Here is a 6,597-nt window from a genome sequence, read left to right as displayed (position 1 = left end):
AACCCAAAGCAAAAAAATCCCCAAACCCAAAGAAGCCCACAAAAATGGAAGACACCATGATTCATGCCCCAAATGTATTTGCTCATGTGCTTAAGATCTTGTTTTTCACTCTGGGGGCTCCTGTCTCGTCTCAGCTTCTAAAGATGCTGTCTGGGAGGATCTTTTTTGCGGACTTTGTTTTGTTCTTGTTTCTGAGTCTTTGCTGTTCACTGAAGTTACATTTTTCTTTATTTCCCTCCAGCAATGAGAGCTGGAATTCTCTTTTTTTGGTTTCTTTTTTTTTTGGTTAATGCAGATGAGGACCCCCTTTCCATCACAGGGCTTCAGGGGCTGTGTTTGGAAGAACCAAATGCCATGGAAGATTGTAACCTTGTGTTTTGACACCCTTCAAGACACAGCCTGTACATAATCCCTTTTATAGCAGCATGAATAACGTCAGGCACAGAGATGTGTGGAGAGCAAATAGGATTTTTAAGGTTCAGAGGGCCCAGATCTGCCTCTTGTGGACCTTCATGAGGATGTAAAATTGGGTTTTAGGGGGCATCACATCATGGTGTTATGGGAACCTTCCCAAGCACATGGCACCTACACCCCCAGGCATCAGAGCTCCATTTAAAGGTCTCAACATGCTGACAGAGCAGGGGGAGCTGGCCTTTGGTACATCTTTGGCTGATTTGCTCTGTATTTTCTTATATTTCCTCAGCTCTTCTGTGCTGGGAAGGAGTTAGCAGTTAATGGAGCTGGGGCTGCAGTGTGGGTGTGCTTCAGGACACCCGGACAGCCCGGACCAGACCAGCTTTGGCTCCAAGCTGGGCATGAAGTGGTGGCTGTCACTGACTCTTCACACGTCCACACATCCTCCCAAATGATCCGTGACACCCTCGCTGCGCAGGGCCAGGCTGCAGCACACCCACAGCACACAGCCCCGAGGCTCCATCCTGCCCGAACTTGCCCAGATATCATCTGAGATTGCACACCGAACGATGAGCACGAGCAGTGGGGCTGTGCTGAACAAGGCCTCTCACCAGGAAAACAAAGCCAGGGAAAGCTGGCGTCATCCTCTGGAGCCCCTTTCACTGCTGAGCCGTAAGCAAAGGCAGAGGAAAGCTCTGGCTCAGCGTTAGGCTCACTTTGCTGCACGGACCCAGGACTGGTTTCACAATGAAGTCATGGTCCCGGTGTCACTGACACAGAGGAAGCCTCTGGGTCATCCGTGGTGATATCAGTCTGCAGCTCCACAGGTGGCTTTGATCTGCTCTTCTGACAGATGAGCATGAACCATTGTGTTACCACTCTTGTTGTCAGGAGTCATCACTCCATTAACTAAATGTTGGAACCCAGGGCACAGGGAATGTTTCTCTGCCCGTCCTGAGGGGTCCTGACCCCCAGGGAAGCAAAAGACCATTTTTGCTGTACTTTCTCACACACTAAGTCTACTGCAGACGGTGTGTCAAACTTCTGATAAGATAAAAATAAGCAGCAACTTGAAGACCCAAAAAAGTCCTGTGCATCTCTCAATCCCGGCACAGAACTGTTAAAAAGAGGTTTTCCCCATCAGGGGAGCCTAGGGGGCCCCGAGGGGCAGCACAACTAAAGGGGGAAATTAGAGCCTCCAGCCATAAGGGTGAGGAGCAGCTTTTCCCTGGCACCTTTGGGCTGCTGGGGCAGACTGCAAGGGCTGCCATCACACTGGGGGCACCACGTCTCCAACATCCACCATCTGGCAAAGTGCTTGTTCCCACAGCTCAGTGTGCAGCCAGCAGCTGCTGCCTGTCCCTGGCACTCCAGGCTTGTGGGCTGGGTGAGCAGCCAAACCCTGCTCAGGTCCATGAGGAAGCAGGGATGACAAGTATCAATCCCTCCCTGCTGCACCAGGGATGGCTGTGCACATGGATTCTTGATGGAAGATGTGAATTGCATTACATTTTGCTGACAAATGCCAGTTTTTTCATTTCCTCTGGGCTCCTCCAGGGTCTAGTGAGGGATCTATTTTGGATGCAAGGTGTCTTGTTGCTGCCAAACTAACAGGAGAGGACCCTTCAGAGGGCACAGGTAGGAAGCACAATCTGTGGCGTGCAATATCAGTGATGGAGGGTTTTGAATGCACAAGGGGAAAGAGATTTTTATCATCTTTCTTTTATCTGTGCTCAAGGCAGTGTTTCACACTTCTCATATCACTGGGGCAGGAGAAAGAGGCTTCTTACAGTATTGTACTAGAAATGGTCACAAAGGAGTTTTTGCAGGAGACACCAACTTGTTCCCCCCATCTCCTGAAGGAGCAGCAGCACCAAAAGCTTTGGGGTAGCAGTTCTTGTGTTTGCCACACCTGCCAGATTCCTGAAGGCTGTCCAAAGCAACCAGCAAACCCCTTGTTTGTAACTACTTTGGATTAAAAAATAAAGATAACAGAATTAGGTGCTGCTTTCTGAGGCATGCAGGAAGTTGGCAGAGCTGAAAAACTGGGCACTACTGCCTCAAAGCATTTTGCTGGTTTGTCATCTGAGGAGACAATGGGAGTCATGGAGTTACTACAGCTGAACAGATTGCTGCAAGTGAGCTGAGCCCTGGAAACTGGCAGGAAGCGTGCTCCTAGCCCCACACAAATCCAAAGCAAGGATGGCAGCTGACACAGCAGCTGCCAGCTACCATTGTCCTCTCTGGTTTTGCTGAGCAGAAAGACCTTGCCATGGTCATACATCATCCTCACTGGAGACTCCTGGTTTTCCATACAAAACCCTGTTGTAGGGCCTCCTTTGATGCAGACAATTGAGACACCAGCATGAATTCCCACTCATCCTGGTTCACTTTACATCTTTGGAGCCCCAAGAGTCTGTAAAGACACGAGTATTTACCAGTTGTGCCTGGTGCAGCAGAGGCACCTTGGGATCAGAGCCCAGCTCTGCACAAACCTGTTAAGAGCTTGGGCACTACTTCAGCTGCATTCTGCTAAAAATGCTTAAACAAAATACCAAAAGAAAAAGGGAAAAGAGGGTATCCTGAACAAGTATCATTCTCATGGATTTATACACAAGAGAGTCGCTCCCCAAATAAACTCCTTGGTAGAGTCAAAATTATCGAGAAGGAGTCAGGCATCAGACTGGGTGAGAGAGCAGCAATGCAGACACTCATTTGTGATGCTGTGCCACAGCTGAACCTCCCTGGCTTTGGTGGGTGCCATGAGCTGGAGTGGAAGCTCCCTGGCTGCCCCTGCTGCTGAGCCCTGGCTTTCTCTGAAAACCACCTTACACAGTCACCACTTGGATCGGGAAAACAGACCTGAATCCAAAATATGCTACTTTGTAATGAAGGATATCAGCAGAAGTGGCTACAGTTCAAAGTATCCATAGAAGGAGCTTTCTCAAACTTTGATGACTATCACCATCACCACCACACTCGTAGTAGCTAAGTTAATTAAATCATAGATGAATGGCATGAACGGCTGATTGAAGTCATGTGGGCACTGAAAAAATGAGAATTAAATTTACCTCCTTCTGCACTTTGCACTCAGTCTGTAAATCCCATGTGCATGCACTGCACATTCTCTAGTCACTGAGTATCCAGTGCAGCGTTTTGGAGCCCTTTGCAGCTGCAGCCCACAAGTGTCTGCAAACATGTGCCCATTCTCTGACGTGTCAGTCACTTCAGCTGTCAGGTAGTCCCAAATATTTCGTACGGAACTTTGAGAAGGGCTTGTATTGCTGCCAGGAATGACCCGGCTGGGAAAGTCAATGTGCTTTGTAGACAATAAGGAAGGAAGAACAGAGGAAGAACATCCATTTACCTCCACTTTAATCCTATCTCCAAGTCTTTGAATTCCTGACAAGCCTCAGGCAGTCCACGGTGTGTGATCACAGTTAAAGCTCAGCTCTGTGGCTGAAGAAAGAACTCCTCTTTGCTAGGTGAAGAGTTGGGTTATCAAACCCACCAGAAATAAGTGGGGGCAATTACAGGTCAGAGATATGGGCATGGGGAAGTGCTGGAATGCTCAGGGAGCAACAGCACACACAGGAACAGCCCTCCGAATGTCTAAGCTACCACTAGCATGAGGGATAATTCAAAGAACCAAAGTAATGAGAGGCTTGTGACAGAGAACTGGTGGTCTTGGATGGCAGCAGTGGTGGGGTTTGGACAATTACCAGTTCGAAGAAATCAATTCATCCTGCACACTTAATGAAGGAAGCATCTAGCAAAAAAATAGTTACATAAATACCTTACTGAAAATTGCATCATGGACATATTAGGCATGAAGTCATGTAGATTTTCTAATTTCCAGACCTTTGCCATTGCAGGTTTGGCATTCTTGAAGCGTGGTTTCCAGTGGGCAGCTCTGTGTATTTATACATGATCACACAGATGGGCACAGACATATATATCCATATGTGCACTTCAGTGCATTGGGCTACAGGAGCATACACTGCTTAGGGCTAAAACCAGCTTCTGTGCATTATATAAGAAAGGTTAAGAGCGTTCATATACATTCCAAGATTTGTGGTTCCCCAAAATGGTGTGCCCTTACAGAAAATGAAGGGTTTACTCAAGCTGAACAAAAATCCTTCTAGGATGGGTTTTGAGCTACAGCAGCCACCCATCCTTTTTAGCAATACATAAAGAAGCCAAAGGTTTTTTTAACTTGCCTTGTCATGAGATTTGTGTCCATAGATGTTTTTGGAGCTGAATTCCCACTGAAGCAAGCGACAACTTCACACAAATGGGCTGCAGTACCTGGGCCTAAATATTTAACTTCTTAGTCAACCTTCTAGAACAGCTTTTATGCTTGCAATTGTAAACATTGGGAAAAGCTACTGCTCATGTACTTAAAACCAGATGGACTCAAAGCCCACGCCCTGAGAATCACTTGCTGAAACCCCACAGCTACACCCAAGCTGCTCCCAGCTGTTCCACTTATGTTTTATGATACATCACCAGGATATTCAGAAATAAGGTCTACAACACAGCGTGTATGGCTCTCTTTGCTTGATGTGCAAAGAAGTAGTTTGCACCTAATTTTAGTATATCCACCTACAAAACATTTAGTTTTCCAGGTTATATGCCCTACTTGAGCTTGAGGGTTTTTAAAGACATTAAAGAAAGAGGACTTTGGCGATTTGCCTGAGATTTCTAAACATCCTGAAGCCCAGTGAGAAGACCTACTTGATGTCTCAAAATCCCAGTCTAAAGGTCACTGGTCACATATAGATCATTAGCACGGGCAATTGGCTTTAATTACTGTTTTGGGGTAATCTTTGGGCTGGCTGATGCACCCCCACAGCTTCAATCCACACAAGCAAAAGGCATCTGCAGCACAAGCGCAGCAGATCCTGTCAGAAATAGGAGATCCTAAATATGTAGTTTCTCCCAGTGGATTGCAGATGTGGTTTCAGCAGTTTCCCTGACTGGTGTGATTTAGAAAAGCAGGTTTTCCCAAGTCATCCTGGCTAGGATGCATCCTAGCACTGCACAAGGCCCATGTTTAATCAAGACAGGGGCTGTGCACACCCCTACAAAACTATCTGCAAAGGAAAATGTTTCAAATCTGTGTGTGCTTGACCCAGGGCTGACAATTTGCTGTTTCTACTGCTGCCTTGCCTGTTCAGTGTCACAGTAGCTACAGTCAACACAGACAATTCTGTTCAGATGCCTCGTGTTTTAGTGCACAATGCATGAAATGTAACCTGATAAGGCACGAAAGGCGTTTGCATCTTCTCTTTTGAGCACGAACAGAGTTATTGTTATGGGCCATCCAAAACATGAGTCAGCCTGTGGGGACACAGCCCTGCAACTCACCAAGCAGCAGAGCCATTGTGGGCTGCAGACCTTAGCTCAGCTCTCCCTGCAGATGTGCTGCTCTCCCTGCAGATGTGCTGTCCTGCTGGTGCTGACTCCGACTCCTGCCCTTTCACTACTCCTTTAAAAAGGACCAGTCCTTCAGAAGTGGTGTTTGTGCCATTATCAGACTGATGGGTACCTTGCTGAGCAGTAACTGGTTAAATTTATATGGCATGTGGTTTCATTCAGCTGATCTGGACTGTGCTGCAGAAGCCAGGCACACCCTGGCCTGACAGGAATCACGAATCCCCTTCTCAGCCAAAGACGCCTGAGCAAACATAAACCAGACTGGGAACCAAGGGCCTGATGGACTCTTTCTGTCAAAGCTCCTGAGACCCTTAATCCCCATGCATCCTTTTTCCACACACTGCTTTACATGCCTGATTGAAGCCCAAGTGATTGGAATCCAATCAGCAAAGGGAAGGGAATGTCCAGGCACTGCGATCAGGACGCCTGTTCCTGCTACACATGCAGTCACTTGTATTGAAACAAGTCAGGACCTCAAGAGCCTCATGAAATGATGAATCGAGGAAAATCAGAAGGGACAAGGCCAGCAGGAAAGCACAGAGAAAAACTGACTGTACAGACAGACAAAAGGAGAAAGAAACGGAGAGAAATTGGTTAGAAAGTGTCTCAGCTTGGGGAGGTCTGTGCTGTCAGGGCTTCAGGATAGCTGCGGAGAATCTGGTGGAGTGTGTTTAGCATGGACATTGTTCTACCAGTGGGACCCAGTGTTGCAATGCTATTCTCTTCAGAACAGTCAAAAAACCC

This window comes from Pyrgilauda ruficollis, unplaced genomic scaffold (genome assembly GCF_017590135.1).
Source record: "Pyrgilauda ruficollis isolate IOZ18807 unplaced genomic scaffold, ASM1759013v1 scaffold66, whole genome shotgun sequence".
In the NCBI taxonomy this organism is placed as follows: Eukaryota; Metazoa; Chordata; class Aves; order Passeriformes; family Passeridae; genus Pyrgilauda; species Pyrgilauda ruficollis.
Note: the sequence above shows the minus strand (reverse complement) of the source record.